Here is a 27155-nt window from a genome sequence, read left to right on the forward strand (position 1 = left end):
CCCTCACCGTCGCTCAGACAGTCCAGATGCTCCTTCTCTAACAGCCTCACGTGTGGTAAAAGCACACACCAACTGCCTGTGCACGCTCCTCCTCACCTGGGCTCCCAAGTCCACGGGGAGATACTGTCTCCGAGAGCCCCCCGGGGCAAAGCCCACTTGGCTGACAACCAACCACCCACAGCTGCACAAACCACCGCTACAACAGCCCGTGTGCACGTCTCTCGGGGACACGGCCTCAAGGGCAGAGCCGGACCACCCCTGGGGCTCAGGCTTCTTCACACCACCGGCGTCCTCCGGTCAGCTACCTCCGCGGGCCCTCGCTCAGCCGACAGAAAGACCAAACGGACTGGGTCGTCTTCAAGGACGACCCACGTCCCTCACCCTGCAGCACTCAGGGCACACTCGCACCCGTAGGCCTTCTCAGCACTTGCCCCTGTGCAAAGTGGTGGTCAGTCACACAGCACAGCTGACCCAATCCTCACCCCCATGCCAGCAACCCAACACTCCCGAGACACGACCTCAACGACAACGTGCACGTCTTCTACCTCAGCTGGAGGACGACAGGGGCCCATCGTCTCAACCTTCCCTGAGCCCACCCCACGAAATCCAACCTTTCATCCCCAAAGTGCCACACTACCAACGACAGCGGGCTAGGAGAGCGACAGCGGCATAACCACCCAAACTCAAAGGGGACCCCAACAGGTCACACCTGAAGCACTAGGACATGCCCACGCATCCACGGACCGGAGAAGCTCTCTCCGGGACGCCTTCCATGACACTGCACTGGAGGTGCCGGTGCTGTGCCAACCGCTCTCCGAGGATGAACATGGCCGTGGGCGGGCCCAGTGAGAGACACCCGTGCCAGTGGATCGCAACTGCCACCCTCCATGCATGGACCCTGGGAGGGGCGACTGTGGACCCACAGGCACAGGGGCCAAGGCCAGGTGGAGCCCGAGAGTCTGGCCCGCAAAGGCACTTCACGGGCCCTCGGCGAGGCACGGCTACGACCGCCCACCATGGAGCGCCCTGCTCCGCGAGGAAGAATCCTGGGCATGACAAGGTCCTGTGCGGGAGCACCGTGCTCCCCCACGTTGAAACCTCTCCACGCAGTCCCCTCTCGGACACCTATCGCTGCCCGGACAACTCCGAGGACAGAGAAGCCAGGACGGAAGCTGCACAGAGGAGACGATCCACGACACGCACGCGTGTGCATGCACGCGCTGACCCTACCCTTGGCTTTCCCTTCCCGCCGAGGCCGTCGGCCACCTGCATATCTGGACCTCAGGGCAGGGGGCACGGGAGGAGGTGGTGGAAATCCTCATGGCCCCATTCTGGGTGCAGGGGACACGGAGAGCGGCCGCCAGCCGCGTCCCCCAACCTCTATTCCTTCGACCCCATCACCACTGCCACTCACCTCTCCTCACCAATCACAAAAGCAACTCCCACGGGTGCCTGAGGCCCCGGCCTCGGGTCCTCATCAGCGAAAGCAGGGCCGTCTCCTGCCCTCAGACACAGGCCGCGAGGGGCCCCGTCGTAAGGTCCACCGGGGCAAAACACGCCCGCCCTATCGGCTCACCAAGCCTAGGCCTCCTGCACACTCCCCACTGCTACCGCACGCACGCCTCCATTCAGGACCACCGCCTCACCGGACAGGGGCCATTCAGCCAGGGACCGACTCTCCTCCCGTGCCCTCACACATCCAACTGGGGGAATGTCCCTCTCGCCCACAAGATGGGAGACCCTGCGCTGCTGAAGGCCTGGCAGCTGCAGCACATGTGAACCAGTGGAGCTGTCCCTCACTCCTGCAGTCCCCGCTCCAGGCAACGTGCTGGACCTCAGTTCCGATGAGAACGACGGTAGTGAGTTTTCACGCATTTTGTTCAGCTTTTCCAAGGAATGTTTTTATGGGGGAGTCATCATCGATCCAAGCACACTCGAGGCCGCTGGACGGTGGGTAGCGCACGCTGGGCAGGGGGCGAGCCGATGGCCTCAGACGCCTCCGGCGCCCTGGAGCACCCAGGCTCGCGCCACCGAGCAGCAGCAACACACAGTCTGCTCGAGCGGTGCACCCGGGCGTGCCACGGGTGGCCTGCGGAGAAGTAGGACCGGGCAGGCCTGCGAAACCCTAAAGACCCCATCAACGGGCTGGGCACAGGAAAGCTTACCGTCCTGAGCGGTCCTCCAGCCTCGGGCGCCCCACCGGACGCACAGATTCCAGGACTCCCAAACGCCTCCGCTCCTCGGGGGAAACCCAGGTGTTCCTTCCTTCCCCGCAGACGGCACGCCTACCAGGGCAACTCCCCCTGAGAAGTGTAGAGACAGATCACATGCACGCTTGAGAAAAGGGCCCAGGGACACTGGTCGAATCCTTCAGTGCCAAAGCGTCCCGCCGGGTCAACTCTCGCATCTGCTTCCCATCTCCTCGCACTAGATCTCTTCATCTCACTGAACACGTGTCCCTCCTGCTAGATCCCTGTGCAGCACGTGGGGGGACTCGGGTCCGTGCGAGCCTGTGCGTCGCTTCCTAGGGTGCACGTGTGGACCTCCACACCTTCACGAGCCCCTCGGTCACTGCGTATGGCTCCCAGGCCTCCCACACCCCTCTGCAGACCTACTGCTCACGAACAGGCCTTCTCTCCAATGGACGTCACCTCTGACCCCTCCCTCACCGTCGCTCAGACAGTCCAGATGCTCCTTCTCTAACAGCCTCACGTGTGGTAAAAGCACACACCAACTGCCTGTGCACGCTCCTCCTCACCTGGGCTCCCAAGTCCACGGGGAGATACTGTCTCCGAGAGCCCCCCGGGGCAAAGCCCACTTGGCTGACAACCAACCACCCACAGCTGCACAAACCACCGCTACAACAGCCCGTGTGCACGTCTCTCGGGGACACGGCCTCAAGGGCAGAGCCGGACCACCCCTGGGGCTCAGGCTTCTTCACACCACCGGCGTCCTCCGGTCAGCTACCTCCGCGGGCCCTCGCTCAGCCGACAGAAAGACCAAACGGACTGGGTCGTCTTCAAGGACGACCCACGTCCCTCACCCTGCAGCACTCAGGGCACACTCGCACCCGTAGGCCTTCTCAGCACTTGCCCCTGTGCAAAGTGGTGGTCAGTCACACAGCACAGCTGACCCAATCCTCACCCCCATGCCAGCAACCCAACACTCCCGAGACACGACCTCAACGACAACGTGCACGTCTTCTACCTCAGCTGGAGGACGACAGGGGCCCATCGTCTCAACCTTCCCTGAGCCCACCCCACGAAATCCAACCTTTCATCCCCAAAGTGCCACACTACCAACGACAGCGGGCTAGGAGAGCGACAGCGGCATAACCACCCAAACTCAAAGGGGACCCCAACAGGTCACACCTGAAGCACTAGGACATGCCCACGCATCCACGGACCGGAGAAGCTCTCTCCGGGACGCCTTCCATGACACTGCACTGGAGGTGCCGGTGCTGTGCCAACCGCTCTCCGAGGATGAACATGGCCGTGGGCGGGCCCAGTGAGAGACACCCGTGCCAGTGGATCGCAACTGCCACCCTCCATGCATGGACCCTGGGAGGGGCGACTGTGGACCCACAGGCACAGGGGCCAAGGCCAGGTGGAGCCCGAGAGTCTGGCCCGCAAAGGCACTTCACGGGCCCTCGGCGAGGCACGGCTACGACCGCCCACCATGGAGCGCCCTGCTCCGCGAGGAAGAATCCTGGGCATGACAAGGTCCTGTGCGGGAGCACCGTGCTCCCCCACGTTGAAACCTCTCCACGCAGTCCCCTCTCGGACACCTATCGCTGCCCGGACAACTCCGAGGACAGAGAAGCCAGGACGGAAGCTGCACAGAGGAGACGATCCACGACACGCACGCGTGTGCATGCACGCGCTGACCCTACCCTTGGCTTTCCCTTCCCGCCGAGGCCGTCGGCCACCTGCATATCTGGACCTCAGGGCAGGGGGCACGGGAGGAGGTGGTGGAAATCCTCATGGCCCCATTCTGGGTGCAGGGGACACGGAGAGCGGCCGCCAGCCGCGTCCCCCAACCTCTATTCCTTCGACCCCATCACCACTGCCACTCACCTCTCCTCACCAATCACAAAAGCAACTCCCACGGGTGCCTGAGGCCCCGGCCTCGGGTCCTCATCAGCGAAAGCAGGGCCGTCTCCTGCCCTCAGACACAGGCCGCGAGGGGCCCCGTCGTAAGGTCCACCGGGGCAAAACACGCCCGCCCTATCGGCTCACCAAGCCTAGGCCTCCTGCACACTCCCCACTGCTACCGCACGCACGCCTCCATTCAGGACCACCCCCTCACCGGACAGGGGCCATTCAGCCAGGGACCGACTCTCCTCCCGTGCCCTCACACATCCAACTGGGGGAATGTCCCTCTCGCCCACAAGATGGGAGACCCTGCGCTGCTGAAGGCCTGGCAGCTGCAGCACATGTGGACCAGTGGAGCTGTCCCTCACTCCTGCAGTCCCCGCTCCAGGCAACGTGCTGGACCTCAGTTCCGATGAGAACGACGGTAGTGAGTTTTCACGCATTTTGTTCAGCTTTTCCAAGGAATGTTTTTATGGGGGAGTCATCATCGATCCAAGCACACTCGAGGCCGCTGGACGGTGGGCAGCGCACGCTGGGCAGTGGGCGAGCCGATGGCCTCAGACGCCTCCGGCGCCCTGGAGCACCCAGGCTCGCGCCACCGAGCAGCAGCAACACACAGTCTGCTCGAGCGGTGCACCCGGGCGTGCCACGGGTGGCCTGCGGAGAAGTAGGACCGGGCAGGCCTGCGAAACCCTAAAGACCCCATCAACGGGCTGGGCACAGGAAAGCTTACCGTCCTGAGCGGTCCTCCAGCCTCAGGCGCCCCACCGGATGCACAGATTCCAGGACTCCCAAACGCCTCCGCTCCTCGGGGGAAACCCAGGTGTTCCTTCCTTCCCCGCAGACGGCACGCCTACCAGGGCAACTCCCTCTGACAAGTGTAGCGACAGATCACATGCACGCTTGAGAAAAGGGCCCAGGGACACTGGTCGAATCCTTCAGTGCCAAAGCGTCCCGCCGGGTCAACTCTCGCATCTGCTTCCCATCTCCTCGCACTAGATCTCTTCATCTCACTGAACACGTGTCCCTCCTGCTAGATCCCTGTGCAGCACGTGGGGGGACTTGGGTCCGTGCGAGCCTGTGCGTCGCTTCCTAGGGTGCACGTGTGGACCTCCACACCTTCACGAGCCCCTCGGTCACTTCGTATGGCTCCCAGGCCTCCCACACCCCTCTGCAGACCTACTGCTCACGAACAGGCCTTCTCTCCAATGGACGTCACCTCTGACCCCTCCCTCACCGTCGCTCAGACAGTCCAGATGCTCCTTCTCTAACAGCCTCACGTGTGGTAAAAGCACACACCAACTGCCTGTGCACGCTCCTCCTCACCTGGGCTCCCAAGTCCTCGGGGAGATACTGTCTCCGAGAGCCACCCGGGGCAAAGCCCACTTGGCTGACAACCAACCACCCACAGCTGCACAAACCACCGCTACAACAGCCCGTGTGCACGTCTCTCGGGGACACGGCCTCAAGGGCAGAGCCGGACCACCCCTGGGGCTCAGGCTTCTTCACACCACCGGCGTCCTCCGGTCAGCTACCTCCGCGGGCCCTCGCTCAGCCGACAGAAAGACCAAACGGACTGGGTCGTCTTCAAGGACGACCCACGTCCCTCACCCTGCAGCACTCAGGGCACACTCGCACCCGTAGGCCTTCTCAGCACTTGCCCCTGTGCAAAGTGGTGGTCAGTCACACAGCACAGCTGACCCAATCCTCACCCCCATGCCAGCAACCCAACACTCCCGAGACACGACCTCAACGACAACGTGCACGTCTTCTACCTCAGCTGGAGGACGACAGGGGCCCATCGTCTCAACCTTCCCTGAGCCCACCCCACGAAATCCAACCTTTCTTCCCCAAAGTGCCACACTACCAACGACAGCGGGCTAGGAGAGCGACAGCGGCATAACCACCCAAACTCAAAGGGGACCCCAACAGGTCACACCTGAAGCACTGGGACATGCCCACGCATCCACGGACCGGAGAAGCTCTCTCCGGGACGCCTTCCATGACACTGCACTGGAGGTGCCTGCGCTGTGCCAACCGCTCCCCGAGGATGAACATGGCCGTGGGCGGGCCCAGTGAGAGACACCCGTGCCAGTGGATCGCAACTGCCACCCTCCATGCATGGACCCTGGGAGGGGCGACTGTGGACCCACAGGCACAGGGGCCAAGGCCAGGTGGAGCCCGAGAGTCTGGCCCGCAAAGGCACTTCACGGGCCCTCGGCGAGGCACGGCTACGACCGCCCACCATGGAGCGCCCTGCTCCGTGAGGAAGAATCCTGGGCATGACAAGGTCCTGTGCGGGAGCACCGTGCTCCCCCACGTTGAAACCTCTCCTCGCAGTCCCCTCTCGGACACCTATCGCTGCCCGGACAACTCCGAGGACAGAGAAGCCAGGACGGAAGCTGCACAGAGGAGACGATCCACGACACGCACGCGTGTGCATGCACGCGCTGACCCTACCCTTGGCTTTCCCTTCCCGCCGAGGCCGTCGGCCACCTGCATATCTGGACCTCAGGGCAGGGGGCACGGGAGGAGGTGGTGGAAATCCTCATGGCCCCATTCTGGGTGCAGGGGACACGGAGAGCGGCCGCCAGCCGCGTCCCCCAACCTCTATTCCTTCGACCCCATCACCACTGCCACTCACCTCTCCTCACCAATCACAAAAGCAACTCCCACGGGTGCCTGAGGCCCCGGCCTCGGGTCCTCATCAGCGAAAGCAGGGCCGTCTCCTGCCCTCAGACACAGGCCGCGAGGGGCCCCGTCGTAAGGTCCACCGGGGCAAAACACGCCCGCCCTATCGGCTCACCAAGCCTAGGCCTCCTGCACACTCCCCACTGCTACCGCACGCACGCCTCCATTCAGGACCACCCCCTCACCGGACAGGGGCCATTCAGCCAGGGACCGACTCTCCTCCCGTGCCCTCACACATCCAACTGGGGGAATGTCCCTCTCGCCCACAAGATGGGAGACCCTGCGCTGCTGAAGGCCTGGCAGCTGCAGCACATGTGAACCAGTGGAGCTGTCCCTCACTCCTGCAGTCCCCGCTCCAGGCAACGTGCTGGACCTCAGTTCCGATGAGAACGACGGTAGTGAGTTTTCACGCATTTTGTTCAGCTTTTCCAAGGAATGTTTTTATGGGGGAGTCATCATCGATCCAAGCACACTCGAGGCCGCTGGACGGTGGGCAGCGCACGCTGGGCAGTGGGCGAGCCGATGGCCTCAGACGCCTCCGGCGCCCTGGAGCACCCAGGCTCGCGCCACCGAGCAGCAGCAACACACAGTCTGCTCGAGCGGTGCACCCGGGCGCGCCACGGGTGGCCTGCGGAGAAGTAGGACCGGGCAGGCCTGCGAAACCCTAAAGACCCCATCAACGGGCTGGGCACAGGAAAGCTTACCGTCCTGAGCGGTCCTCCAGCCTCGGGCGCCCCACCGGACGCACAGATTCCAGGACTCCCAAACGCCTCCGCTCCTCGGGGGAAACCCAGGTGTTCCTTCCTTCCCCGCAGACGGCATGCCTACCAGGGCAACTCCCCCTGAGAAGTGTAGAGACAGATCACATGCACGCTTGAGAAAAGGGCCCAGGGACACTGGTCGAATCCTTCAGTGCCAAAGCGTCCCGCCGGGTCAACTCTCGCATCTGCTTCCCATCTCCTCGCACTAGATCTCTTCATCTCACTGAACACGTGTCCCTCCTGCTAGATCCCTGTGCAGCACGTGGGGGGACTCGGGTCCGTGCGAGCCTGTGCGTCGCTTCCTAGGGTGCACGTGTGGACCTCCACACCTTCACGAGCCCCTCGGTCACTGCGTATGGCTCCCAGGCCTCCCACACCCCTCTGCAGACCTACTGCTCACGAACAGGCCTTCTCTCCAATGGACGTCACCTCTGACCCCTCCCTCACCGTCGCTCAGACAGTCCAGATGCTCCTTCTCTAACAGCCTCACGTGTGGTAAAAGCACACACCAACTGCCTGTGCACGCTCCTCCTCACCTGGGCTCCCAAGTCCACGGGGAGATACTGTCTCCGAGAGCCCCCCGGGGCAAAGCCCACTTGGCTGACAACCAACCACCCACAGCTGCACAAACCACCGCTACAACAGCCCGTGTGCACGTCTCTCGGGGACACGGCCTCAAGGGCAGAGCCGGACCACCCCTGGGGCTCAGGCTTCTTCACACCACCGGCGTCCTCCGGTCAGCTACCTCCGCGGGCCCTCGCTCAGCCGACAGAAAGACCAAACGGACTGGGTCGTCTTCAAGGACGACCCACGTCCCTCACCCTGCAGCACTCAGGGCACACTCGCACCCGTAGGCCTTCTCAGCCCTTGCCCCTGTGCAAAGTGGTGGTCAGTCACACAGCACAGCTGACCCAATCCTCACCCCCATGCCAGCAACCCAACACTCCCGAGACACGACCTCAACGACAACGTGCACGTCTTCTACCTCAGCTGGAGGACGACAGGGGCCCATCGTCTCAACCTTCCCTGAGCCCACCCCACGAAATCCAACCTTTCATCCCCAAAGTGCCACACTACCAACGACAGCGGGCTAGGAGAGCGACAGCGGCATAACCACCCAAACTCAAAGGGGACCCCAACAGGTCACACCTGAAGCACTAGGACATGCCCACGCATCCACGGACCGGAGAAGCTCTCTCCGGGACGCCTTCCATGACACTGCACTGGAGGTGCCTGCGCTGTGCCAACCGCTCTCCGAGGATGAACATGGCCGTGGGCGGGCCCAGTGAGAGACACCCGTGCCAGTGGATCGCAACTGCCACCCTCCATGCATGGACCCTGGGAGGGGCGACTGTGGACCCACAGGCACAGGGGCCAAGGCCAGGTGGAGCCCGAAGTCTGGCCCGCAAAGGCACTTCACGGGCCCTCGGCGAGGCACGGCTACGACCGCCCACCATGGAGCGCCCTGCTCCGCGAGGAAGAATCCTGGGCATGACAAGGTCCTGTGCGGGAGCACCGTGCTCCCCCACGTTGAAACCTCTCCACGCAGTCCCCTCTCGGACACCTATCGCTGCCCGGACAACTCCGAGGACAGAGAAGCCAGGACGGAAGCTGCACAGAGGAGACGATCCACGACACGCACGCGTGTGCATGCACGCGCTGACCCTACCCTTGGCTTTCCCTTCCCGCCGAGGCCGTCGGCCACCTGCATATCTGGACCTCAGGGCAGGGGGCACGGGAGGAGGTGGTGGAAATCCTCATGGCCCCATTCTGGGTGCAGGGGACACGGAGAGCGGCCGCCAGCCGCGTCCCCCCAACCTCTATTCCTTCGACCCCATCACCACTGCCACTCACCTCTCCTCACCAATCACAAAAGCAACTCCCACGGGTGCCTGAGGCCCCGGCCTCGGGTCCTCATCAGCGAAAGCAGGGCCGTCTCCTGCCCTCAGACACAGGCCGCGAGGGGCCCCGTCGTAAGGTCCACCGGGGCAAAACACGCCCGCCCTATCGGCTCACCAAGCCTAGGCCTCCTGCACACTCCCCACTGCTACCGCACGCACGCCTCCATTCAGGACCACCCCCTCACCGGACAGGGGCCATTCAGCCAGGGACCGACTCTCCTCCCGTGCCCTCACATTTCCAACTGGGGGAATGTCCCTCTCGCCCACAAGATGGGAGACCCTGCGCTGCTGAAGGCCTGGCAGCTGCAGCACATGTGAACCAGTGGAGCTGTCCCTCACTCCTGCAGTCCCCGCTCCAGGCAACGTGCTGGACCTCAGTTCCGATGAGAACGACGGTAGTGAGTTTTCACGCATTTTGTTCAGCTTTTCCAAGGAATGTTTTTATGGGGGAGTCATCATCGATCCAAGCACACTCGAGGCCGCTGGACGGTGGGCAGCGCACGCTGGGCAGTGGGCGAGCCGATGGCCTCAGACGCCTCCGGCGCCCTGGAGCACCCAGGCTCGCGCCACCGAGCAGCAGCAACACACAGTCTGCTCGAGCGGTGCACCCGGGCGTGCCACGGGTGGCCTGCGGAGAAGTAGGACCGGGCAGGCCTGCGAAACCCTAAAGACCCCATCAACGGGCTGGGCACAGGAAAGCTTACCGTCCTGAGCGGTCCTCCAGCCTCGGGCGCCCCACCGGACGCACAGATTCCAGGACTCCCAAACGCCTCCGCTCCTCGGGGGAAACCCAGGTGTTCCTTCCTTCCCCGCAGACGGCACGCCTACCAGGGCAACTCCCCCTGAGAAGTGTAGAGACAGATCACATGCACGCTTGAGAAAAGGGCCCAGGGACACTGGTCGAATCCTTCAGTGCCAAAGCGTCCCGCCGGGTCAACTCTCGCATCTGCTTCCCATCTCCTCGCACTAGATCTCTTCATCTCACTGAACACGTGTCCCTCCTGCTAGATCCCTGTGCAGCACGTGGGGGGACTCGGGTCCGTGCGAGCCTGTGCGTCGCTTCCTAGGGTGCACGTGTGGACCTCCACACCTTCACGAGCCCCTCGGTCACTGCGTATGGCTCCCAGGCCTCCCACACCCCTCTGCAGACCTACTGCTCACGAACAGGCCTTCTCTCCAATGGACGTCACCTCTGACCCCTCCCTCACCGTCGCTCAGACAGTCCAGATGCTCCTTCTCTAACAGCCTCACGTGTGGTAAAAGCACACACCAACTGCCTGTGCACGCTCCTCCTCACCTGGGCTCCCAAGTCCACGGGGAGATACTGTCTCCGAGAGCCCCCCGGGGCAAAGCCCACTTGGCTGACAACCAACCACCCACAGCTGCACAAACCACCGCTACAACAGCCCGTGTGCACGTCTCTCGGGGACACGGCCTCAAGGGCAGAGCCGGACCACCCCTGGGGCTCAGGCTTCTTCACACCACCGGCGTCCTCCGGTCAGCTACCTCCGCGGGCCCTCGCTCAGCCGACAGAAAGACCAAACGGACTGGGTCGTCTTCAAGGACGACCCACGTCCCTCACCCTGCAGCACTCAGGGCACACTCGCACCCGTAGGCCTTCTCAGCACTTGCCCCTGTGCAAAGTGGTGGTCAGTCACACAGCACAGCTGACCCAATCCTCACCCCCATGCCAGCAACCCAACACTCCCGAGACACGACCTCAACGACAACGTGCACGTCTTCTACCTCAGCTGGAGGACGACAGGGGCCCATCGTCTCAACCTTCCCTGAGCCCACCCCACGAAATCCAACCTTTCTTCCCCAAAGTGCCACACTACCAACGACAGCGGGCTAGGAGAGCGACAGCGGCATAACCACCCAAACTCAAAGGGGACCCCAACAGGTCACACCTGAAGCACTAGGACATGCCCACGCATCCACAGACCGGAGAAGCTCTCTCCGGGACGCCTTCCATGACACTGCACTGGAGGTGCCTGCGCTGTGCCAACCGCTCTCCGAGGATGAACATGGCCGTGGGCGGGCCCAGTGAGAGACACCCGTGCCAGTGGATCGCAACTGCCACCCTCCATGCATGGACCCTGGGAGGGGCGACTGTGGACCCACAGGCACAGGGGCCAAGGCCAGGTGGAGCCCGAGAGTCTGGCCCGCAAAGGCACTTCACGGGCCCTCGGCGAGGCACGGCTACGACCGCCCACCATGGAGCGCCCTGCTCCGCGAGGAAGAATCCTGGGCATGACAAGGTCCTGTGCGGGAGCACCGTGCTCCCCCACGTTGAAACCTCTCCACGCAGTCCCCTCTCGGACACCTATCGCTGCCCGGACAACTCCGAGGACAGAGAAGCCAGGACGGAAGCTGCACAGAGGAGACGATCCACGACACGCACGCGTGTGCATGCACGCGCTGACCCTACCCTTGGCTTTCCCTTCCCGCCGAGGCCGTCGGCCACCTGCATATCTGGACCTCAGGGCAGGGGGCACGGGAGGAGGTGGTGGAAATCCTCATGGCCCCATTCTGGGTGCAGGGGACACGGAGAGCGGCCGCCAGCCGCGTCCCCCAACCTCTATTCCTTCGACCCCATCACCACTGCCACTCACCTCTCCTCACCAATCACAAATGCAACTCCCACGGGTGCCTGAGGCCCCGGCCTCGGGTCCTCATCAGCGAAAGCAGGGCCGTCTCCTGCCCTCAGACACAGGCCGCGAGGGGCCCCGTCGTAAGGTCCACCGGGGCAAAACACGCCCGCCCTATCGGCTCACCAAGCCTAGGCCTCCTGCACACTCCCCACTGCTACCGCACGCACGCCTCCATTCAGGACCACCGCCTCACCGGACAGGGGCCATTCAGCCAGGGACCGACTCTCCTCCCGTGCCCTCACACATCCAGCTGGGGGAATGTCCCTCTCGCCCACAAGATGGGAGACCCTGCGCTGCTGAAGGCCCGGCAGCTGCAGCACATGTGAACCAGTGGAGCTGTCCCTCACTCCTGCAGTCCCCGCTCCAGGCAACGTGCTGGACCTCAGTTCCGATGAGAACGACGGTAGTGAGTTTTCACTCATTTTGTTCAGCTTTTCCAAGGAATGTTTTTATGGGGGAGTCATCATCGATCCAAGCACACTCGAGGCCGCTGGACGGTGGGCAGCGCACGCTGGGCAGTGCGCGAGCCGATGGCCTCAGACGCCTCCGGCGCCCTGGAGCACCCAGGCTCGCGCCACCGAGCAGCAGCAACACACAGTCTGCTCGAGCGGTGCACCCGGGCGTGCCACGGGTGGCCTGCGGAGAAGTAGGACCGGGCAGGCCTGCGAAACCCTAAAGACCCCATCAACGGGCTGGGCACAGGAAAGCTTACCGTCCTGAGCGGTCCTCCAGCCTCGGGCGCCCCACCGGACGCACAGATTCCAGGACTCCCAAATGCCTCCGCTCCTCGGGGGAAACCCAGGTGTTCCTTCCTTCCCCGCAGACGGCACGCCTACCAGGGCAACTCCCCCTGAGAAGTGTAGAGACAGATCACATGCACGCTTGAGAAAAGGGCCCAGGGACACTGGTCGAATCCTTCAGTGCCAAAGCGTCCCGCCGGGTCAACTCTCGCATCTGCTTCCCATCTCCTCGCACTAGATCTCTTCATCTCACTGAACACGTGTCCCTCCTGCTAGATCCCTGTGCAGCACGTGGGGGGACTCGGGTCCGTGCGAGCCTGTGCGTCGCTTCCGAGGGTGCACGTGTGGACCTCCACACCTTCACGAGCCCCTCGGTCACTGCGTATGGCTCCCAGGCCTCCCACACCCCTCTGCAGACCTACTGCTCACGAACAGGCCTTCTCTCCAATGGACGTCACCTCTGACCCCTCCCTCACCGTCGCTCAGACAGTCCAGATGCTCCTTCTCTAACAGCCTCACGTGTGGTAAAAGCACACACCAACTGCCTGTGCACGCTCCTCCTCACCTGGGCTCCCAAGTCCACGGGGAGATACTGTCTCCGAGAGCCCCCCGGGGCAAAGCCCACTTGGCTGACAACCAACCACCCACAGCTGCACAAACCACCGCTACAACAGCCCGTGTGCACGTCTCTCGGGGACACGGCCTCAAGGGCAGAGCCGGACCACCCCTGGGGCTCAGGCTTCTTCACACCACCGGCGTCCTCCGGTCAGCTACCTCCGCGGGCCCTCGCTCAGCCGACAGAAAGACCAAACGGACTGGGTCGTCTTCAAGGACGACCCACGTCCCTCACCCTGCAGCACTCAGGGCACACTCGCACCCGTAGGCCTTCTCAGCCCTTGCCCCTGTGCAAAGTGGTGGTCAGTCACACAGCACAGCTGACCCAATCCTCACCCCCATGCCAGCAACCCAACACTCCCGAGACACGACCTCAACGACAACGTGCACGTCTTCTACCTCAGCTGGAGGACGACAGGGGCCCATCGTCTCAACCTTCCCTGAGCCCACCCCACGAAATCCAACCTTTCTTCCCCAAAGTGCCACACTACCAACGACAGCGGGCTAGGAGAGCGACAGCGGCATAACCACCCAAACTCAAAGGGGACCCCAACAGGTCACACCTGAAGCACTAGGACATGCCCACGCATCCACGGACCGGAGAAGCTCTCTCCGGGACGCCTTCCATGACACTGCACTGGAGGTGCCTGCGCTGTGCCAACCGCTCTCCGAGGATGAACATGGCCGTGGGCGGGCCCAGTGAGAGACACCCGTGCCAGTGGATCGCAACTGCCACCCTCCATGCATGGACCCTGGGAGGGGCGACTGTGGACCCACAGGCACAGGGGCCAAGGCCAGGTGGAGCCCGAGAGTCTGGCCCGCAAAGGCACTTCACGGGCCCTCGGCGAGGCACGGCTACGACCGCCCACCATGGAGCGCCCTGCTCCGCGAGGAAGAATCCTGGGCATGACAAGGTCCTGTGCGGGAGCACCGTGCTCCCCCACGTTGAAACCTCTCCACGCAGTCCCCTCTCGGACACCTATCGCTGCCCGGACAACTCCGAGGACAGAGAAGCCAGGACGGAAGCTGCACAGAGGAGACGATCCACGACACGCACGCGTGTGCATGCACGCGCTGACCCTACCCTTGGCTTTCCCTTCCCGCCGAGGCCGTCGGCCACCTGCATATCTGGACCTCAGGGCAGGGGGCACGGGAGGAGGTGGTGGAAATCCTCATGGCCCCATTCTGGGTGCAGGGGACACGGAGAGCGGCCGCCAGCCGCGTCCCCCAACCTCTATTCCTTCGACCCCATCACCACTGCCACTCACCTCTCCTCACCAATCACAAAAGCAACTCCCACGGGTGCCTGAGGCCCCGGCCTCGGGTCCTCATCAGCGAAAGCAGGGCCGTCTCCTGCCCTCAGACACAGGCCGCGAGGGGCCCCGTCGTAAGGTCCACCGGGGCAAAACACGCCCGCCCTATCGGCTCACCAAGCCTAGGCCTCCTGCACACTCCCCACTGCTACCGCACGCACGCCTCCATTCAGGACCACCGCCTCACCGGACAGGGGCCATTCAGCCAGGGACCGACTCTCCTCCCGTGCCCTCACACATCCAGCTGGGGGAATGTCCCTCTCGCCCACAAGATGGGAGACCCTGCGCTGCTGAAGGCCCGGCAGCTGCAGCACATGTGAACCAGTGGAGCTGTCCCTCACTCCTGCAGTCCCCGCTCCAGGCAACGTGCTGGACCTCAGTTCCGATGAGAACGACGGTAGTGAGTTTTCACTCATTTTGTTCAGCTTTTCCAAGGAATGTTTTTATGGGGGAGTCATCATCGATCCAAGCACACTCGAGGCCGCTGGACGGTGGGCAGCGCACGCTGGGCAGTGCGCGAGCCGATGGCCTCAGACGCCTCCGGCGCCCTGGAGCACCCAGGCTCGTGCCACCGAGCAGCAGCAACACACAGTCTGCTCGAGCGGTGCACCCGGGCGTGCCACGGGTGGCCTGCGGAGAAGTAGGACCGGGCAGGCCTGCGAAACCCTAAAGACCCCATCAACGGGCTGGGCACAGGAAAGCTTACCGTCCTGAGCGGTCCTCCAGCCTCGGGCGCCCCACCGGACGCACAGATTCCAGGACTCCCAAACGCCTCCGCTCCTCGGGGGAAACCCAGGTGTTCCTTCCTTCCCCGCAGACGGCACGCCTACCAGGGCAACTCCCCCTGAGAAGTGTAGAGACAGATCACATGCACGCTTGAGAAAAGGGCCCAGGGACACTGGTCGAATCCTTCAGTGCCAAAGCGTCCCGCCGGGTCAACTCTCGCATCTGCTTCCCATCTCCTCGCACTAGATCTCTTCATCTCACTGAACACGTGTCCCTCCTGCTAGATCCCTGTGCAGCACGTGGGGGGACTCGGGTCCGTGCGAGCCTGTGCGTCGCTTCCGAGGGTGCACGTGTGGACCTCCACACCTTCACGAGCCCCTCGGTCACTGCGTATGGCTCCCAGGCCTCCCACACCCCTCTGCAGACCTACTGCTCACGAACAGGCCTTCTCTCCAATGGACGTCACCTCTGACCCCTCCCTCACCGTCGCTCAGACAGTCCAGATGCTCCTTCTCTAACAGCCTCACGTGTGGTAAAAGCACACACCAACTGCCTGTGCACGCTCCTCCTCACCTGGGCTCCCAAGTCCACGGGGAGATACTGTCTCCGAGAGCCCCCCGGGGCAAAGCCCACTTGGCTGACAACCAACCACCCACAGCTGCACAAACCACCGCTACAACAGCCCGTGTGCACGTCTCTCGGGGACACGGCCTCAAGGGCAGAGCCGGACCACCCCTGGGGCTCAGGCTTCTTCACACCACCGGCATCCTCCGGTCAGCTACCTCCGCGGGCCCTCGCTCAGCCGACAGAAAGACCAAACGGACTGGGTCGTCTTCAAGGACGACCCACGTCCCTCACCCTGCAGCACTCAGGGCACACTCGCACCCGTAGGCCTTCTCAGCCCTTGCCCCTGTGCAAAGTGGTGGTCAGTCACACAGCACAGCTGACCCAATCCTCACCCCCATGCCAGCAACCCAACACTCCCGAGACACGACCTCAACGACAACGTGCACGTCTTCTACCTCAGCTGGAGGACGACAGGGGCCCATCGTCTCAACCTTCCCTGAGCCCACCCCACGAAATCCAACCTTTCATCCCCAAAGTGCCACACTACCAACGACAGCGGGCTAGGAGAGCGACAGCGGCATAACCACCCAAACTCAAAGGGGACCCCAACAGGTCACACCTGAAGCACTAGGACATGCCCACGCATCCACGGACCGGAGAAGCTCTCTCCGGGACGCCTTCCATGACACTGCACTGGAGGTGCCTGCGCTGTGCCAACCGCTCTCCGAGGATGAACATGGCCGTGGGCGGGCCCAGTGAGAGACACCCGTGCCAGTGGATCGCAACTGCCACCCTCCATGCATGGACCCTGGGAGGGGCGACTGTGGACCCACAGGCACAGGGGCCAAGGCCAGGTGGAGCCCGAGAGTCTGGCCCGCAAAGGCACTTCACGGGCCCTCGGCGAGGCACGGCTACGACCGCCCACCATGGAGCGCCCTGCTCCGCGAGGAAGAATCCTGGGCATGACAAGGTCCTGTGCGGGAGCACCGTGCTCCCCCACGTTGAAACCTCTCCTCGCAGTCCCCTCTCGGACACCTATCGCTGCCCGGACAACTCCGAGGACAGAGAAGCCAGGACGGAAGCTGCACAGAGGAGACGATCCACGACACGCACGCGTGTGCATGCACGCGCTGACCCTACCCTTGGCTTTCCCTTCCCGCCGAGGCCGTCGGCCACCTGCATATCTGGACCTCAGGGCAGGGGGCACGGGAGGAGGTGGTGGAAATCCTCATGGCCCCATTCTGGGTGCAGGGGACACGGAGAGCGGCCGCCAGCCGCGTCCCCCAACCTCTATTCCTTCGACCCCATCACCACTGCCACTCACCTCTCCTCACCAATCACAAAAGCAACTCCCACGGGTGCCTGAGGCCCCGGCCTCGGGTCCTCATCAGCGAAAGCAGGGCCGTCTCCTGCCCTCAGACACAGGCCGCGAGGGGCCCCGTCGTAAGGTCCACCGGGGCAAAACACGCCCGCCCTATCGGCTCACCAAGCCTAGGCCTCCTGCACACTCCCCACTGCTACCGCACGCACGCCTCCATTCAGGACCACCCCCTCACCGGACAGGGGCCATTCAGCCAGGGACCGACTCTCCTCCCGTGCCCTCACACATCCAACTGGGGGAATGTCCCTCTCGCCCACAAGATGGGAGACCCTGCGCTGCTGAAGGCCTGGCAGCTGCAGCACATGTGAACCAGTGGAGCTGTCCCTCACTCCTGCAGTCCCCGCTCCAGGCAACGTGCTGGACCTCAGTTCCGATGAGAACGACGGTAGTGAGTTTTCACGCATTTTGTTCAGCTTTTCCAAGGAATGTTTTTATGGGGGAGTCATCATCGATCCAAGCACACTCGAGGCCGCTGGACGGTGGGCAGCGCACGCTGGGCAGTGGGCGAGCCGATGGCCTCAGACGCCTCCGGCGCCCTGGAGCACCCAGGCTCGCGCCACCGAGCAGCAGCAACACACAGTCTGCTCGAGCGGTGCACCCGGGCGTGCCACGGGTGGCCTGCGGAGAAGTAGGACCGGGCAGGCCTGCGAAACCCTAAAGACCCCATCAACGGGCTGGGCACAGGAAAGCTTACCGTCCTGAGCGGTCCTCCAGCCTCGGGCGCCCCACCGGACGCACAGATTCCAGGACTCCCAAACGCCTCCGCTCCTCGGGGGAAACCCAGGTGTTCCTTCCTTCCCCGCAGACGGCACGCCTACCAGGGCAACTCCCCCTGAGAAGTGTAGAGACAGATCACATGCACGCTTGAGAAAAGGGCCCAGGGACACTGGTCGAATCCTTCAGTGCCAAAGCGTCCCGCCGGGTCAACTCTCGCATCTGCTTCCCATCTCCTCGCACTAGATCTCTTCATCTCACTGAACACGTGTCCCTCCTGCTAGATCCCTGTGCAGCACGTGGGGGGACTCGGGTCCGTGCGAGCCTGTGCGTCGCTTCCTAGGGTGCACGTGTGGACCTCCACACCTTCACGAGCCCCTCGGTCACTGCGTATGGCTCCCAGGCCTCCCACACCCCTCTGCAGACCTACTGCTCACGAACAGGCCTTCTCTCCAATGGACGTCACCTCTGACCCCTCCCTCACCGTCGCTCAGACAGTCCAGATGCTCCTTCTCTAACAGCCTCACGTGTGGTAAAAGCACACACCAACTGCCTGTGCACGCTCCTCCTCACCTGGGCTCCCAAGTCCACGGGGAGATACTGTCTCCGAGAGCCCCCCGGGGCAAAGCCCACTTGGCTGACAACCAACCACCCACAGCTGCACAAACCACCGCTACAACAGCCCGTGTGCACGTCTCTCGGGGACACGGCCTCAAGGGCAGAGCCGGACCACCCCTGGGGCTCAGGCTTCTTCACACCACCGGCGTCCTCCGGTCAGCTACCTCCGCGGGCCCTCGCTCAGCCGACAGAAAGACCAAACGGACTGGGTCGTCTTCAAGGACGACCCACGTCCCTCACCCTGCAGCACTCAGGGCACACTCGCACCCGTAGGCCTTCTCAGCCCTTGCCCCTGTGCAAAGTGGTGGTCAGTCACACAGCACAGCTGACCCAATCCTCACCCCCATGCCAGCAACCCAACACTCCCGAGACACGACCTCAACGACAACGTGCACGTCTTCTACCTCAGCTGGAGGACGACAGGGGCCCATCGTCTCAACCTTCCCTGAGCCCACCCCACGAAATCCAACCTTTCATCCCCAAAGTGCCACACTACCAACGACAGCGGGCTAGGAGAGCGACAGCGGCATAACCACCCAAACTCAAAGGGGACCCCAACAGGTCACACCTGAAGCACTAGGACATGCCCACGCATCCACGGACCGGAGAAGCTCTCTCCGGGACGCCTTCCATGACACTGCACTGGAGGTGCCGGTGCTGTGCCAACCGCTCTCCGAGGATGAACATGGCCGTGGGCGGGCCCAGTGAGAGACACCCGTGCCAGTGGATCGCAACTGCCACCCTCCATGCATGGACCCTGGGAGGGGCGACTGTGGACCCACAGGCACAGGGGCCAAGGCCAGGTGGAGCCCGAGAGTCTGGCCCGCAAAGGCACTTCACGGGCCCTCGGCGAGGCACGGCTACGACCGCCCACCATGGAGCGCCCTGCTCCGCGAGGAAGAATCCTGGGCATGACAAGGTCCTGTGCGGGAGCACCGTGCTCCCCCACGTTGAAACCTCTCCACGCAGTCCCCTCTCGGACACCTATCGCTGCCCAGACAACTCCGAGGACAGAGAAGCCAGGACGGAAGCTGCACAGAGGAGACGATCCACGACACGCACGCGTGTGCATGCACGCGCTGACCCTACCCTTGGCTTTCCCTTCCCGCCGAGGCCGTCGGCCACCTGCATATCTGGACCTCAGGGCAGGGGGCACGGGAGGAGGTGGTGGAAATCCTCATGGCCCCATTCTGGGTGCAGGGGACACGGAGAGCGGCCGCCAGCCGCGTCCCCCAACCTCTATTCCTTCGACCCCATCACCACTGCCACTCACCTCTCCTCACCAATCACAAAAGCAACTCCCACGGGTGCCTGAGGCCCCGGCCTCGGGTCCTCATCAGCGAAAGCAGGGCCGTCTCCTGCCCTCAGACACAGGCCGCGAGGGGCCCCGTCGTAAGGTCCACCGGGGCAAAACACGCCCGCCCTATCGGCTCACCAAGCCTAGGCCTCCTGCACACTCCCCACTGCTACCGCACGCACGCCTCCATTCAGGACCACCCCCTCACCGGACAGGGGCCATTCAGCCAGGGACCGACTCTCCTCCCGTGCCCTCACACATCCAACTGGGGGAATGTCCCTCTCGCCCACAAGATGGGAGACCCTGCGCTGCTGAAGGCCTGGCAGCTGCAGCACATGTGGACCAGTGGAGCTGTCCCTCACTCCTGCAGTCCCCGCTCCAGGCAACGTGCTGGACCTCAGTTCCGATGAGAACGACGGTAGTGAGTTTTCACGCATTTTGTTCAGCTTTTCCAAGGAATGTTTTTATGGGGGAGTCATCATCGATCCAAGCACACTCGAGGCCGCTGGACGGTGGGCAGCGCACGCTGGGCAGTGGGCGAGCCGATGGCCTCAGACGCCTCCGGCGCCCTGGAGCACCCAGGCTCGCGCCACCGAGCAGCAGCAACACACAGTCTGCTCGAGCGGTGCACCCGGGCGTGCCACGGGTGGCCTGCGGAGAAGTAGGACCGGGCAGGCCTGCGAAACCCTAAAGACCCCATCAACGGGCTGGGCACAGGAAAGCTTACCGTCCTGAGCGGTCCTCCAGCCTCAGGCGCCCCACCGGATGCACAGATTCCAGGACTCCCAAACGCCTCCGCTCCTCGGGGGAAACCCAGGTGTTCCTTCCTTCCCCGCAGACGGCACGCCTACCAGGGCAACTCCCTCTGACAAGTGTAGCGACAGATCACATGCACGCTTGAGAAAAGGGCCCAGGGACACTGGTCGAATCCTTCAGTGCCAAAGCGTCCCGCCGGGTCAACTCTCGCATCTGCTTCCCATCTCCTCGCACTAGATCTCTTCATCTCACTGAACACGTGTCCCTCCTGCTAGATCCCTGTGCAGCACGTGGGGGGACTCGGGTCCGTGCGAGCCTGTGCGTCGCTTCCTAGGGTGCACGTGTGGACCTCCACACCTTCACGAGCCCCTCGGTCACTTCGTATGGCTCCCAGGCCTCCCACACCCCTCTGCAGACCTACTGCTCACGAACAGGCCTTCTCTCCAATGGACGTCACCTCTGACCCCTCCCTCACCGTCGCTCAGACAGTCCAGATGCTCCTTCTCTAACAGCCTCACGTGTGGTAAAAGCACACACCAACTGCCTGTGCACGCTCCTCCTCACCTGGGCTCCCAAGTCCTCGGGGAGATACTGTCTCCGAGAGCCACCCGGGGCAAAGCCCACTTGGCTGACAACCAACCACCCACAGCTGCACAAACCACCGCTACAACAGCCCGTGTGCACGTCTCTCGGGGACACGGCCTCAAGGGCAGAGCCGGACCACCCCTGGGGCTCAGGCTTCTTCACACCACCGGCGTCCTCCGGTCAGCTACCTCCGCGGGCCCTCGCTCAGCCGACAGAAAGACCAAACGGACTGGGTCGTCTTCAAGGACGACCCACGTCCCTCACCCTGCAGCACTCAGGGCACACTCGCACCCGTAGGCCTTCTCAGCACTTGCCCCTGTGCAAAGTGGTGGTCAGTCACACAGCACAGCTGACCCAATCCTCACCCCCATGCCAGCAACCCAACACTCCCGAGACACGACCTCAACGACAACGTGCACGTCTTCTACCTCAGCTGGAGGACGACAGGGGCCCATCGTCTCAACCTTCCCTGAGCCCACCCCACGAAATCCAACCTTTCTTCCCCAAAGTGCCACACTACCAACGACAGCGGGCTAGGAGAGCGACAGCGGCATAACCACCCAAACTCAAAGGGGACCCCAACAGGTCACACCTGAAGCACTGGGACATGCCCACGCATCCACGGACCGGAGAAGCTCTCTCCGGGACGCCTTCCATGACACTGCACTGGAGGTGCCTGCGCTGTGCCAACCGCTCCCCGAGGATGAACATGGCCGTGGGCGGGCCCAGTGAGAGACACCCGTGCCAGTGGATCGCAACTGCCACCCTCCATGCATGGACCCTGGGAGGGGCGACTGTGGACCCACAGGCACAGGGGCCAAGGCCAGGTGGAGCCCGAGAGTCTGGCCCGCAAAGGCACTTCACGGGCCCTCGGCGAGGCACGGCTACGACCGCCCACCATGGAGCGCCCTGCTCCGTGAGGAAGAATCCTGGGCATGACAAGGTCCTGTGCGGGAGCACCGTGCTCCCCCACGTTGAAACCTCTCCTCGCAGTCCCCTCTCGGACACCTATCGCTGCCCGGACAACTCCGAGGACAGAGAAGCCAGGACGGAAGCTGCACAGAGGAGACGATCCACGACACGCACGCGTGTGCATGCACGCGCTGACCCTACCCTTGGCTTTCCCTTCCCGCCGAGGCCGTCGGCCACCTGCATATCTGGACCTCAGGGCAGGGGGCACGGGAGGAGGTGGTGGAAATCCTCATGGCCCCATTCTGGGTGCAGGGGACACGGAGAGCGGCCGCCAGCCGCGTCCCCCAACCTCTATTCCTTCGACCCCATCACCACTGCCACTCACCTCTCCTCACCAATCACAAAAGCAACTCCCACGGGTGCCTGAGGCCCCGGCCTCGGGTCCTCATCAGCGAAAGCAGGGCCGTCTCCTGCCCTCAGACACAGGCCGCGAGGGGCCCCGTCGTAAGGTCCACCGGGGCAAAACACGCCCGCCCTATCGGCTCACCAAGCCTAGGCCTCCTGCACACTCCCCACTGCTACCGCACGCACGCCTCCATTCAGGACCACCCCCTCACCGGACAGGGGCCATTCAGCCAGGGACCGACTCTCCTCCCGTGCCCTCACACATCCAACTGGGGGAATGTCCCTCTCGCCCACAAGATGGGAGACCCTGCGCTGCTGAAGGCCTGGCAGCTGCAGCACATGTGAACCAGTGGAGCTGTCCCTCACTCCTGCAGTCCCCGCTCCAGGCAACGTGCTGGACCTCAGTTCCGATGAGAACGACGGTAGTGAGTTTTCACGCATTTTGTTCAGCTTTTCCAAGGAATGTTTTTATGGGGGAGTCATCATCGATCCAAGCACACTCGAGGCCGCTGGACGGTGGGCAGCGCACGCTGGGCAGTGGGCGAGCCGATGGCCTCAGACGCCTCCGGCGCCCTGGAGCACCCAGGCTCGCGCCACCGAGCAGCAGCAACACACAGTCTGCTCGAGCGGTGCACCCGGGCGCGCCACGGGTGGCCTGCGGAGAAGTAGGACCGGGCAGGCCTGCGAAACCCTAAAGACCCCATCAACGGGCTGGGCACAGGAAAGCTTACCGTCCTGAGCGGTCCTCCAGCCTCGGGCGCCCCACCGGACGCACAGATTCCAGGACTCCCAAACGCCTCCGCTCCTCGGGGGAAACCCAGGTGTTCCTTCCTTCCCCGCAGACGGCATGCCTACCAGGGCAACTCCCCCTGAGAAGTGTAGAGACAGATCACATGCACGCTTGAGAAAAGGGCCCAGGGACACTGGTCGAATCCTTCAGTGCCAAAGCGTCCCGCCGGGTCAACTCTCGCATCTGCTTCCCATCTCCTCGCACTAGATCTCTTCATCTCACTGAACACGTGTCCCTCCTGCTAGATCCCTGTGCAGCACGTGGGGGGACTCGGGTCCGTGCGAGCCTGTGCGTCGCTTCCTAGGGTGCACGTGTGGACCTCCACACCTTCACGAGCCCCTCGGTCACTGCGTATGGCTCCCAGGCCTCCCACACCCCTCTGCAGACCTACTGCTCACGAACAGGCCTTCTCTCCAATGGACGTCACCTCTGACCCCTCCCTCACCGTCGCTCAGACAGTCCAGATGCTCCTTCTCTAACAGCCTCACGTGTGGTAAAAGCACACACCAACTGCCTGTGCACGCTCCTCCTCACCTGGGCTCCCAAGTCCACGGGGAGATACTGTCTCCGAGAGCCCCCCGGGGCAAAGCCCACTTGGCTGACAACCAACCACCCACAGCTGCACAAACCACCGCTACAACAGCCCGTGTGCACGTCTCTCGGGGACACGGCCTCAAGGGCAGAGCCGGACCACCCCTGGGGCTCAGGCTTCTTCACACCACCGGCGTCCTCCGGTCAGCTACCTCCGCGGGCCCTCGCTCAGCCGACAGAAAGACCAAACGGACTGGGTCGTCTTCAAGGACGACCCACGTCCCTCACCCTGCAGCACTCAGGGCACACTCGCACCCGTAGGCCTTCTCAGCCCTTGCCCCTGTGCAAAGTGGTGGTCAGTCACACAGCACAGCTGACCCAATCCTCACCCCCATGCCAGCAACCCAACACTCCCGAGACACGACCTCAACGACAACGTGCACGTCTTCTACCTCAGCTGGAGGACGACAGGGGCCCATCGTCTCAACCTTCCCTGAGCCCACCCCACGAAATCCAACCTTTCATCCCCAAAGTGCCACACTACCAACGACAGCGGGCTAGGAGAGCGACAGCGGCATAACCACCCAAACTCAAAGGGGACCCCAACAGGTCACACCTGAAGCACTAGGACATGCCCACGCATCCACGGACCGGAGAAGCTCTCTCCGGGACGCCTTCCATGACACTGCACTGGAGGTGCCTGCGCTGTGCCAACCGCTCTCCGAGGATGAACATGGCCGTGGGCGGGCCCAGTGAGAGACACCCGTGCCAGTGGATCGCAACTGCCACCCTCCATGCATGGACCCTGGGAGGGGCGACTGTGGACCCACAGGCACAGGGGCCAAGGCCAGGTGGAGCCCGAGAGTCTGGCCCGCAAAGGCACTTCACGGGCCCTCGGCGAGGCACGGCTACGACCGCCCACCATGGAGCGCCCTGCTCCGCGAGGAAGAATCCTGGGCATGACAAGGTCCTGTGCGGGAGCACCGTGCTCCCCCACGTTGAAACCTCTCCACGCAGTCCCCTCTCGGACACCTATCGCTGCCCGGACAACTCCGAGGACAGAGAAGCCAGGACGGAAGCTGCACAGAGGAGACGATCCACGACACGCACGCGTGTGCATGCACGCGCTGACCCTACCCTTGGCTTTCCCTTCCCGCCGAGGCCGTCGGCCACCTGCATATCTGGACCTCAGGGCAGGGGGCACGGGAGGAGGTGGTGGAAATCCTCATGGCCCCATTCTGGGTGCAGGGGACACGGAGAGCGGCCGCCAGCCGCGTCCCCCAACCTCTATTCCTTCGACCCCATCACCACTGCCACTCACCTCTCCTCACCAATCACAAAAGCAACTCCCACGGGTGCCTGAGGCCCCGGCCTCGGGTCCTCATCAGCGAAAGCAGGGCCGTCTCCTGCCCTCAGACACAGGCCGCGAGGGGCCCCGTCGTAAGGTCCACCGGGGCAAAACACGCCCGCCCTATCGGCTCACCAAGCCTAGGCCTCCTGCACACTCCCCACTGCTACCGCACGCACGCCTCCATTCAGGACCACCCCCTCACCGGACAGGGGCCATTCAGCCAGGGACCGACTCTCCTCCCGTGCCCTCACATTTCCAACTGGGGGAATGTCCCTCTCGCCCACAAGATGGGAGACCCTGCGCTGCTGAAGGCCTGGCAGCTGCAGCACATGTGAACCAGTGGAGCTGTCCCTCACTCCTGCAGTCCCCGCTCCAGGCAACGTGCTGGACCTCAGTTCCGATGAGAACGACGGTAGTGAGTTTTCACGCATTTTGTTCAGCTTTTCCAAGGAATGTTTTTATGGGGGAGTCATCATCGATCCAAGCACACTCGAGGCCGCTGGACGGTGGGCAGCGCACGCTGGGCAGTGGGCGAGCCGATGGCCTCAGACGCCTCCGGCGCCCTGGAGCACCCAGGCTCGCGCCACCGAGCAGCAGCAACACACAGTCTGCTCGAGCGGTGCACCCGGGCGTGCCACGGGTGGCCTGCGGAGAAGTAGGACCGGGCAGGCCTGCGAAACCCTAAAGACCCCATCAACGGGCTGGGCACAGGAAAGCTTACCGTCCTGAGCGGTCCTCCAGCCTCGGGCGCCCCACCGGACGCACAGATTCCAGGACTCCCAAACGCCTCCGCTCCTCGGGGGAAACCCAGGTGTTCCTTCCTTCCCCGCAGACGGCACGCCTACCAGGGCAACTCCCCCTGAGAAGTGTAGAGACAGATCACATGCACGCTTGAGAAAAGGGCCCAGGGACACTGGTCGAATCCTTCAGTGCCAAAGCGTCCCGCCGGGTCAACTCTCGCATCTGCTTCCCATCTCCTCGCACTAGATCTCTTCATCTCACTGAACACGTGTCCCTCCTGCTAGATCCCTGTGCAGCACGTGGGGGGACTCGGGTCCGTGCGAGCCTGTGCGTCGCTTCCTAGGGTGCACGTGTGGACCTCCACACCTTCACGAGCCCCTCGGTCACTGCGTATGGCTCCCAGGCCTCCCACACCCCTCTGCAGACCTACTGCTCACGAACAGGCCTTCTCTCCAATGGACGTCACCTCTGACCCCTCCCTCACCGTCGCTCAGACAGTCCAGATGCTCCTTCTCTAACAGCCTCACGTGTGGTAAAAGCACACACCAACTGCCTGTGCACGCTCCTCCTCACCTGGGCTCCCAAGTCCACGGGGAGATACTGTCTCCGAGAGCCCCCCGGGGCAAAGCCCACTTGGCTGACAACCAACCACCCACAGCTGCACAAACCACCGCTACAACAGCCCGTGTGCACGTCTCTCGGGGACACGGCCTCAAGGGCAGAGCCGGACCACCCCTGGGGCTCAGGCTTCTTCACACCACCGGCGTCCTCCGGTCAGCTACCTCCGCGGGCCCTCGCTCAGCCGACAGAAAGACCAAACGGACTGGGTCGTCTTCAAGGACGACCCACGTCCCTCACCCTGCAGCACTCAGGGCACACTCGCACCCGTAGGCCTTCTCAGCACTTGCCCCTGTGCAAAGTGGTGGTCAGTCACACAGCACAGCTGACCCAATCCTCACCCCCATGCCAGCAACCCAACACTCCCGAGACACGACCTCAACGACAACGTGCA

At 63.5% G+C, this 27155-nt stretch overlaps 10 non-coding genes across 10 annotated transcripts; all 10 read right to left on the reverse strand.

Annotated features, from left to right (window-relative positions):
- Positions 1-1830: 1830 nt before the first annotated feature.
- Positions 1831-1926, reverse strand: LOC134374325 (small nucleolar RNA SNORD116). Its single transcript, XR_010023190.1, has one exon. It is a non-coding gene; the product is annotated as a small nucleolar RNA SNORD116 (small nucleolar RNA).
- Positions 1927-4492: 2566 nt separating this feature from the next.
- On the reverse strand, positions 4493-4588 carry LOC134374326 (small nucleolar RNA SNORD116). The gene has a single exon (XR_010023191.1). It is a non-coding gene; the product is annotated as a small nucleolar RNA SNORD116 (small nucleolar RNA).
- Positions 4589-7154: 2566 nt separating this feature from the next.
- LOC134374327 (small nucleolar RNA SNORD116) lies at positions 7155-7250 on the reverse strand. Its single transcript, XR_010023192.1, has one exon. It is a non-coding gene; the product is annotated as a small nucleolar RNA SNORD116 (small nucleolar RNA).
- Positions 7251-9816: 2566 nt separating this feature from the next.
- On the reverse strand, positions 9817-9912 carry LOC134374328 (small nucleolar RNA SNORD116). Its single transcript, XR_010023193.1, has one exon. It is a non-coding gene; the product is annotated as a small nucleolar RNA SNORD116 (small nucleolar RNA).
- Positions 9913-12478: 2566 nt separating this feature from the next.
- Positions 12479-12574, reverse strand: LOC134374240 (small nucleolar RNA SNORD116). The gene has a single exon (XR_010023108.1). It is a non-coding gene; the product is annotated as a small nucleolar RNA SNORD116 (small nucleolar RNA).
- A 2566-nt stretch (positions 12575-15140) lies between these two features.
- LOC134374241 (small nucleolar RNA SNORD116) lies at positions 15141-15236 on the reverse strand. Its single transcript, XR_010023109.1, has one exon. It is a non-coding gene; the product is annotated as a small nucleolar RNA SNORD116 (small nucleolar RNA).
- Positions 15237-17802: 2566 nt separating this feature from the next.
- LOC134374329 (small nucleolar RNA SNORD116) lies at positions 17803-17898 on the reverse strand. Its single transcript, XR_010023194.1, has one exon. It is a non-coding gene; the product is annotated as a small nucleolar RNA SNORD116 (small nucleolar RNA).
- A 2566-nt stretch (positions 17899-20464) lies between these two features.
- LOC134374330 (small nucleolar RNA SNORD116) lies at positions 20465-20560 on the reverse strand. Its single transcript, XR_010023195.1, has one exon. It is a non-coding gene; the product is annotated as a small nucleolar RNA SNORD116 (small nucleolar RNA).
- Positions 20561-23126: 2566 nt separating this feature from the next.
- On the reverse strand, positions 23127-23222 carry LOC134374331 (small nucleolar RNA SNORD116). Its single transcript, XR_010023196.1, has one exon. It is a non-coding gene; the product is annotated as a small nucleolar RNA SNORD116 (small nucleolar RNA).
- Positions 23223-25788: 2566 nt separating this feature from the next.
- LOC134374332 (small nucleolar RNA SNORD116) lies at positions 25789-25884 on the reverse strand. The gene has a single exon (XR_010023197.1). It is a non-coding gene; the product is annotated as a small nucleolar RNA SNORD116 (small nucleolar RNA).
- Between the last annotated feature and the right edge of the window lie 1271 nt (positions 25885-27155).

Source organism: Cynocephalus volans, chromosome 3 (assembly GCF_027409185.1).
Source record: "Cynocephalus volans isolate mCynVol1 chromosome 3, mCynVol1.pri, whole genome shotgun sequence".
Lineage (NCBI taxonomy): Eukaryota > Metazoa > Chordata > Mammalia > Dermoptera > Cynocephalidae > Cynocephalus > Cynocephalus volans.